Raw genomic sequence first — 10,445 nt, forward strand, 5'->3', positions numbered from 1 at the left:
AGACCTCATTGAACGTGCATGTTTAGCTTTGTAAAATGCGAGCAAAAACACGTTTGTCAGTGCATGTCGCTGTTCATTACCTTTATTCCGCCCTATTCCGCCACATGTCCATAGGGCGAGTGGGGTCCTGTTTGACATCGATAGTTTGCTTAATTGCCACATGCGCTCTGTTTTTTTCGTGCTTTTCAAAGTTTGGATGGCTGAAATTCTTTGACCCTCCATAAAATGCGTTGCTCTAATCGGCGACATTGGGATTCTCACGGCACATTTTGTACCGCATTTCCGTGCGAGCATCATTCGCTTCTAGCCATGGTACCTCCTGTAGCCACTTTTCAGCAAAAGTCCTTTTTTTCGGTAGCTCCGGTGACGTCTCTGTCGTCTGTCTGTCTTTTGACGGGGGTGGGGGAACACGGAAGTAATTACTCAGTGTGGCCTGCCTCATCGACATTTTGAGAAGTTATTTTCTCGTGTCCGCCGCAAATAGAGTGGTCAGCCATCGGTACGCAAAAGCGTATGGAAGCCGTTGAGGGCCAGCGCGTTTGTCTACGTCCAGTACGCATGTGCGGACCACTTATGTGCACCCCTGAATATAATATAATATAATATAATATCATGTAATATAATATAATATAATATAATAATACTGTATTAATTAAATAGATAATAACCAAATAACCATTGCTCAGTTCTTCACAGAAAAAAGCCAGGACATAAATAACTCTATTGAAAAAAAAAAAAAAATTTTTTTTTTTTTTTTTTTTTTTTTTTACAATTTTTTTTTTTTTTTTGTTCAGGGGGCCGGACCAAATGTGGCTGCGGGCCGTATCCGGCCCGCGGGCCGTAGTTTGGGGACCCCTGGTTTAGCCTCTTGGACTATGCCACTTTAACAGAAATTGTGTCAAAATTAAAGCCCACAACATGCTGCCTTGACATCCTTCGTTCAAACTTTTTCAAAACTTTTTTTCATTGCATAGCCCCAGACATACTTCCGATTATAAATACTTCTCTCCAAACAGGAGAGTTTCCACAGACTTTAAAAACTGCAGTAATAAAACCTCTCCTAAAAAAAACTTAATCTGGATGCCTCAACCATGAGCAATTACAGGCCAATATCAAATCTGACATTCCTGGGGAAAATTATCGAAAGGGTTGTGTTCGAACAGATCCAGACTTTTATGATGCAAAACAATCTTTTTAACTCATTTCAGTCTGGATTTCGGCCACAACACAGCACCGAGACCGTGCTTATCAAAGTCCTAAATGATATTCGTCGTAATACCGATGCAGGCAAATCATCTGTTCTGTTACTATTGGATCTCAGCGCCGCATTCGACACGGTTGATCACAACATACTACTCAGCAGATTGGAACAGTGGGTAGGGCTTACTGACACTATTCTTCAGTGGTTCACATCTTATTTACATGATAGGGATTTCTTTGTGTCAGTCGGAAAGTATCAATCAGAACGGACCAAATTCATGTGTGGAGTCCCTCAAGGGTCAATTCTTGGACCACTCTTATTTAACATCTATATGCTTCCGTTAGCTCAGATAATGGAACAGTATGACATCTCCTATCACGGCTATGCAGATGACACACAACTGTACATTTCTGTGTCCCCACATGATTATAGTCCCTTAGTCTCCCTGAGTAAATGCATTCATCAAATCAATGAATGGATGTGCCAGAATTTTCTCCAGTTAAATGTGGAGAAGACAGAGGTGATCATTTTTGGGCCAAAAAAAGGAAAGGTCAAAGATAAGCAGGCAACTTAGCACAATGTCACTTACAGCTACAAATTAAGTCAGAAACCTTGGCGTAATTATTGAGACCTAAAATTTGATAGCCATCTAAAGTCCGTCACTAAATCCGCTTGATACCACCTAAAAAATATAACCAGAATTAGGGGGCTTCTGACTCAACAAGACATGGAAAAACTTATGCATGCATTCATTTTCAGCAGATTGAACTATTGCAACGGTATATTTACAGGTCTTGATAAAAAATCAGTCAGGAAGCTGCAGCTAGTACAGAATGCTGCAGCCAGAGTCCTCACAAATACAAGGAAGCTGGACCACATTACACCGGTTTTGAAATCACTACACTGGCTTCCAGTGAGTAAAAGGATAGACTATAAAATACTACTGCTTGTCTACAAAACACTTAATGGCCTTGGACCAAAATACATGCTTGACTTGTTAGATTCCTATGAGACATCTAGACCCCTAAGGTCGTCTGGAACGGGTCTTCTGCATATTCCAAGAACAAGAACCAAGCAGGGTGAGGCAGCATTTTGTTATTATGCTCCTCACCTCTCTCAGTTTTCAAAAATGTTTTTGTAGTTTTTGAAAACAAAGATTTGAATTGAACTGTGTATCACCTAATCCAATACACATGAAATTTAGTATTAGTCAATAGAGATTTATTTTCCATTGATCATGTTGAAATTCGCCTCCCCAGACAAGCCGCACTGAAACAGCGACAGCTGAACAAAGGGCCGCTCTGCCGATGCTGCCTCCGCGCGCGCCAACCGGGAAGGCAGAACTTGGCGTGTTTATCTCTGATATTAACCCTTTGTACTGACTCCATGTTCCAAAAGTTTGAAAAAGACTCGCCGAAAGCAGGTTGACAATTTATTCGTCGACAATGGTCAAAAACAAGGCAAAAACAGACGACGGAGGGACAATTCTGGATCCAAAACAAGGCTACATGTTTCCGAGCAGCAAAATCTGTCTTATATCAGTGTCCAGTGTTTTTTAAGTCCGTGGGCCGGCCGAAGGTGTGTCCAGGCGTTGCTTTGGGATCATCCCTCTCTGGCCTGTTTCGGGCTGTTTAGGTTCGTGCATGGATGGGATGTGGTTGCCACAGCGACCGATGCTGGTCTTGACGTCACAAGCGCCTGCTATCAACTTTGTTATCCGGGCTGGCACTACTTGTTTTAGGACAAATGGTAAATGGTGTTATACTTATATAGCGCTTTTCCACCTTTCAAGGCGCTCAAAGTGCTTTACACTATCTCGCCATCTACCTACTGGTGACGCAGCACCAGGTGCGCTGGTCTTTGTCCGTGTTCGTTTGTCGGGAGGACTGATTGCCAGAGTTGGTGCGTCAATCTTGCTCGTGGCCCACACGTTTTGGGCTTCTGTGATAAGATGGCGTTGTGTATCTATTCTGTTTCTTTAAACTATGGTGTGCTATTTATTTTACATTAGGTGTGTTAGAGTAGTGCAGTCCTACAGTGAATATGAGAGATGATACTATTTCCTGATTGATTATATTACGTGCGTTCGAGTAATGCAAACAGTTAGACGGTGCCTACGAGAAACGGTACCATTTTTCCTTTTCCCCCTCATGAGCGCCGATAAGGTGATTCACTCTACTGTGTTCAAGGCCACTGAGTGGAGTCTGCCTAAACTATAGTTAAATGAATGTGTTATACTAATGCAATCAATTATATGGTGTGTGCGAGAACAGTACCTTTTCCCTTCAATCATTTAGCCTATCAATTGATTAGTCTCATATTCGTGAGAAATGTAGGCCTGACCCCCAATCTGTCTGGTCTTTTTAATGTCCCGACCCCAGCAAAAAGTGTAAATGCAGGTTATGCTGTTATATCGTCCGTACCAATGTTGAGACCAAACCTACGCCCTTGGTGTGCATGAATGGTTGGCAACAAGTTCAGGGTAAACCCTGCCTCCTGCCTGTTGTTAGCTGGGATAGGCTACAGAAAAACCTGCGACACTCGTGAGGATAAGCAATTCAGAAGATGAATGAATTAAAAAATATATATATGATAGGAATTTCGGAATTTTCTACTTGTGAAATGTTCATTTTGCACATTTCTAGTTTTAGAACTTATTTTGTATTTTTTGGGCAATTATGAATATTACATATTTTCACTGGTCGCACTGGTGCTCAAGTCCCCAAACCCTGGAAACGGCAGCATTGGCAGCTGGTGGAGTTTTGTCCAGGGTGTGTTTGAAAATGCAACCACAACGTCACTGCTGTAGAGCAAAGGCTGCTACTACTAAGCCAGGGCTCAGCAATCTGTGGCTCATGAGCCACATGAGGCTCTTTGAACCCTCTGATGCGGCTATGTTTTGTATTAAATGAATATTAGATATTATCTTCCCTGTAGTAGGTAGATCAAGTCAGGCTCACTGTTTTGTGTGTTGACAGGCAAAAATACTTGTAAGGACACCTTTCAAGTGGCAACCGTGAATTTACATAGTTGGTGAATTCAAGACATGCGAGTGTTCTGTAAATAAAAGTGTAAAAAGCCAGCACTTATACTGCTTACTAAATGGGGCAAAACTCCACAGATGATCTCACATGTTCCTCAAGCACCCTCTGATACACGATAGAATTCATGGTGGATTCTATGATGGTGAGCTGGACAGGTCCTGCTGCAACAAGGCGTCCCCAAACTATGATACTTCCACCTCCGTGCTTTAAAGTTGATATGAGTTTTTTTTTCCTGGAATGCCTCATGTTATCTGTTCTTGTGTCCAAATAATTTAATTTTAGATTAATCTGTCCAAAGAACATTATTCCAGAAGTCCTGGTCTTTGTCTACATTCACTCTGGCAAACTTGAGTCTGGCCTTCATGTTCTTCTTGGAGAGCAAAGGTTTCCTCCTTGCACACCTCCCATGAAGGTTAAACTTGTGAAGTTTCTTTCTGATTGTAGAGGCATGCGCTTTCACATCAACAGTAGCAAGAGCCTGCTGTAGGTCCCGTGATGACATTTTCGAGTTTTCGGAGACTTCTTTTAGCATCTTGTGGTCTGCTCTCGGGGTGAATTTGCTTGGACGGCCAAACCTGGGCATGTTGGCAGTTGTTTTGAATGTCCTCCACTTGTAGACTATTTTCTGGACAGCTGATTTTATATCGTTTTGAGATCCTTTGAAATCCCTTACCAGACTCATAAGTGTCTGCAATCTTCTTTCTGAAGACCTCAGACAGTTCCTTTGATCTCACCATGGTGTTTTCTCTCACTTCAACAGTCAGGGGCACTGCAAACTAAATGTGAGGTTTAAATAAAGCAAGCCTCCTTCAAAACACTGGGTAATGATGTTTTAATCATGTGCACCTGATGAGATACACTTGTGTGTGATTTTAGCCATTTGGGATTGAATGTGGGGTTGTCCTTATTTATTCGTCAACAGAAATTGCATTTATTTAAAGTGCGTACGATACGAGAAAAAAAGTCTTAAATAGAATTATTATGTGAATTAGAATCATATTTTGAGACAATTCGACTATATACAACAATTAGTCTTTTAATCTGCTGGTTAGCCACGCCTACCATTATAGGGCTCTAGCGTCCCCAACAGATGGATGACGTCAGCGGAGTCACGATTTCATCTGATTAAGTATGCAGCCCATTGAGGGGGAATAATTCGCAACGAGGAAAACACGACAAAGAGAGCCGCAAAATGTCATTGTTTCAGTCTCTCTACTCCAATATTTTTACAGGATATTCTTTTTATCCAAGTAATTTCCCCCAATAGCTAAATAAATGCATGGTCATGACAAATAACAGTCTTGTGCTAAATGGAATATGAAATAATAAAAATGCATTTATTCAAGACGACATGGCAAAATTACTCCGTAATGGTCAAAACTGTCGACTTCACCTTTACTTTCGCACCTCCTGAACGATATTTTATGCCACCCAAATCGGGCTTATGTCATTTCCCTTCCCCGGCTTCGGAGAATGTAAACAAACCAAGAGGCGTGACAGCTAGCTGACATGCTAACCTAAACCGAGTGATGTTTCAAAGTCTTTGAAGCAGAAAACCACACACAACTAGCCCGGATAATTTCACATGACGACTGGGTTGTCGATTGTCATTGCCGATTGGCAAACCGCCCGGCGGAGAGTAATTTACAGCTAGTTCCTAGCTACAATGGACAGCGGAGCTCGCCGGGGAAGCAGCTGGACAATGCCGCTGCCAATCAATGACAATGACATGCCAATGCATGATCCAGGTGACTGACTGGTTAGCACATCTGCCTCACAGTTCTGAGATCAAGGGTTCAATCCCGGGCTCCGGCCTTCCTGTGTGCAGTTTGCATGTTCTCCCCGTGCCTGAGTGGGTTTCCTCCGGGAACTCCGGTTTCCTCCCACATCCCAAAAACATGCATGGTAGGCTGATTGAACACTCTAAATTTTCCATAGGTATGAGTGTGTGCGTGAATGGTTGTTTGTCTCATTGTGCCCTGCGACGGGTTGGCAACCAGTTCAGGGTGTACCCTGCCCTCTGCCCGTAGTTAGCTGGGATAGGCTCCAGCACTTCCGCGACCCTCGTGAGGAAAAAGCGGCATGGAAAATGAATGAATGAATGAGTTTGTACTGTTGACTTTGTAATCACGGCTATTTTTAACGCAAAGTTGCAATTTCTGATCGGTCGGAAAATTTGACAGAACACCGGGCACTTGAATCAAGAGGGGAAAAAAGCACAAGGAGCATGTCACAAAATGCAAGCCACCTACATTTTAAAATGATCCCAGAATTTGACGTAATACAAAACACGATGTTCATTCACTTCCTGGTAAGTCCGATGGTCCCACAGTAGTAGGGCTTGTTTTGGCCAATATCCACCGGTGAATAGGAACCCTTTGAAACCCAAAAAAGGCGAACACGCCTCTCCCTCTTACAGCAAGATTTTTCTGCAGCCGTTTGGCTGGCACGATGCGAAAAATACAAGTATTAATCCGCAAAATCAGCTGAATCCTTAGTTCTTCTCTTACAACAGTACGGCTGTATAGTGAAGAGGACTCCTTCCTCCGTAAATGTCACAGCACCCTCTTTCTCAACTCGAGAGTGTTGCCGGAAGTCACAGATTGTTAGAATTGGTATTAAAAATCCACATGACCAAATATGTTAGAAAACAGGCTTCCATTGGGGGTCCTATTTTTTCACATGACTCTATACCGTATTTTTCGGACTTTAAGTCGCAGTTTTTTTCATAGTTTGGCTGTGGGTGCGACATACACTCAGGAGCGACTTATGTGTGAAATTATTAACACATTATTACATCATTTCACTTGTTATTTTGGTGTTTTGGAGTGACACTGATGGTTTGGTAAACTTGTTAGCGTGTTCTTTATTCTATAGTTATCTGAATAACTCTTAATACCTATGTTACGTTAACATACCGGTCACGTTCGCATTTTGTTGTTCATGCATCATGTAACATTATCATACTGTACACTTCTTCAGCATGTCGTTCTATATTGTATTTTTATTTTAAATTGCCTTTCAAGAAATATCTGTTCTATGTGCTGGATTTTATCAAGTAAATTTCCCCTAAAAATGCGACTTATACTCAGGTGCGACTTATATATGTTTTTTTCCTCTTCATTGGGCATTTTATGTCTATTGCGACTTATACTCAGGTGTGACTTATAGTCCGAAAAATACGGTACATATACATTCAAGTTGTCATTTGGAAGAATGTACACCCTAACCATATACTAAGTAAGAAAAGCTTTCTGTCTATTACTTAACAATCACAGACACTCATTTGAATGTTGTTGATTTAGGAAAACTGAATTGAACCGCATTTCATTACAAAGCAGGAGGAAAGGAATTAGAAGAATCTTCCAGACTAAAATTGAACAGACCTAAACCTAAAGTGCTATATTGGAATTAGGATAGATTTTTTTCAGAACAGTTTTGCTTTTGAATGCAAACTTTGATTAAAATGTGTTCATTTTTGAAAATGAATCACAGTACTATGTGTTTTAAATACATTAAAGCTCCAATCCTTGTATTTCTGTTTAATTTTTTGAGGTGTTCCATCAGTGATGGGGCGTTTCCCCGACTATCATTGGGTACTATCAATTGAAAAAAAAAAAAAAAATTGGGACAATTTTTCCTTAAAACAAATTCATGTGTCTCTTCAAATTGGTTTAATAGCATTCTTGAGCATTTTCGGGTAAGTGCTATACTTAACCTGGATTGTTAAAATTTGATTATAAAATTGAAATTAAAAAAAAATTCTCTATTTGTTGACGATTATAATTTTTACGAGCTCTTTCATAAAATCCTCTTTTCATGATGTTGTCATTCGCTGTGTTAATAAACTAAACGCTGTGCTCATTTACATTTTTCTCTAACCAGAATATCAACTTGCTGACACTTGTTTTTCATTTCCTGAGTTTCAGAAGTCCTGAAACTTGCAGAAGCGCCATGAAGTTTCAGTGTAGAACAAACACACACCAGCTGTGGCCCAGTTCGGGGTTTGCAACTTTCTCAGCCTCCTTTGGTGGAGGAGCTTGCAAGACGCGGTCGATGAAGGATCCGCTTCCCCGGTAACCAAATGTCACAGTCTATTCTTTGGCATATTTTCTGTTTGCGTCATAGTGGTTTCCCTATGTCACTGTTACTGTTGGCAAAACCCACGAAATAAATATTTTAAAGTAATGTAATTTTATATGTAAAAACAAATTGGACAATGCGGAAAACACTCAGGTGACTTGAAGTTCAGTTCTGAGACTCCCAATTTGGCCAACTTTCAAAATTGTCCGATATGCATGTGTGATACATCATTGGAAAGCTTAAAATGTCGATTTTCTGGGGCCAGAAAAATTTGGAACTGGACGGCATTTAAAAAAATGTTTAAACAGCAAAACCCTATTTGGAGGTGAGAGCACACGAGAGCAGAATTAAAGACCCCATGACTTTAACAAGATATTTTCGCGTACTTACATTGTTTCGATCCAAAAACTCCATGTAGCATGCATCACTGAGTGTCAAGACACAGCTGTGAATGGCCACAGCTGGATTTTTTGGGGGATTTTATGGGTGAAACACGGTAATATAACAAGGGTCGCGATGCAGAAATCGCAGACTTGGTCGAGATTTTCTTTTTCATATAAACATTTTTTAAATGTTTTTTTTTTTCCCCATTTTTTTATTCGTTTGGCTCGATTATTTATCATCTAACATATCGGAGAAAGTGCGACAGTAACAAAAAAACATACAATTAAGCAATAGTTGAGGTAGATATCCATGACTTTTTTTTACAGACACCATTTTTTTCATTGTGACGTAATTTGTTTAAAAGTTTAAAATATATGTGAGTGAATAATTTTTTAAGTCGTTTCTTTTAATGAAACAAAATATTAGACATCAATTAATGATTCTAAGCTAAAAATGACAGACATTTGAAATAATAAATATAATTAATTACTAGAGATGTCCCGATCATGCCGAACGATCGGGTCCGATCACGTCATTTTCAAAGTATCGGAATCGGCAAAAAAATATCGGACATGCCTTTTTAAAATATATATATTTTTTAATTAAATCGTTTTCTAATTGTATTTAACATTACAGACATAATATGTTACACTCATCCAGAGTCATTAGTTTAGGCTTAAGGTAGGGTTATAAAGTTTATCCCAATAACGGCGGTAATTAATTAAAAAAAAAAGTATCACATTAAAATATTTAATGCAATTAATGCATGCGCTGCACGACCCACTCACGCATTGTCGCGCTCAATCTGTTATGGCGCCATTTTACTTATATAGAGAGCTAAAAGGCAGCGTAAAATGAGTAGAGTGAATTTTGGCAGCCTTTTGGAGCCTTTTGTTAATTGGCTAAAGCCTTACAATCCCTCTCCCTACCATTAGAAATATCGCGGGAAGCAATGTGGGGAAGCAAGGTAGTAATTTATCTTTTTCTTAACACCCTATGTTATTTCCCAATGCAGAGAAGATATATCAATTGGTAGCACTACGCACAGTCATGGTTTCACTTCCCATCATGCATTTGGGCATGGCTACAGTATCATTTACTGAAAGCTCAACAAATACACTAGATGGCAATATTTAGTCACAATATACAAAGTCACATTTCTCCTTTAAGAATTACAAGTCTTTCTATCCGTGGATCCCTCTCACAGAAAGAATGTTAATAATGTAAATGCTATCTTGAGGATTTATTGTCATAATAAACAAATACAGTACTTATGTACTGTATGTTGAATGTATATATTCGTCCGAGTTTTATTCATTTTTTTCTTAATGCATTACCAAAATGTATATGATCGGGAAAAATTTTCGGGAATGATTGGAATTGAATCCGGAGCAAAAAAAAGCAATCGGATCGGGAAATATCTGGATTGGCAGATACTCAAACTAAAACGATCGGGATCAGATCGGGAGCAAAAAAAAACATATCAGAACAACCCTATTAATTACCTTTGTTTTATGGCTGGGTTGAAACAAAAGCGGTTGCGCGACGTCTGTAAACGGGGGTTTCCAGGGTAAAACGGACAAATTAAAAATAGTTTGGGGGCTTAATGCGCCATGAATCTGCTATGGCAGCATATAGACATATTGTTCTATCAAACATCAAACACAACCATTTTTTTGGCTTACAATACAGCCGTTTCTTTTAAAGAGGAGTGCAAGAGCTACTTTTTCAGT

This window comes from Corythoichthys intestinalis, chromosome 12 (genome assembly GCF_030265065.1).
Source record: "Corythoichthys intestinalis isolate RoL2023-P3 chromosome 12, ASM3026506v1, whole genome shotgun sequence".
In the NCBI taxonomy this organism is placed as follows: domain Eukaryota; kingdom Metazoa; phylum Chordata; class Actinopteri; order Syngnathiformes; family Syngnathidae; genus Corythoichthys; species Corythoichthys intestinalis.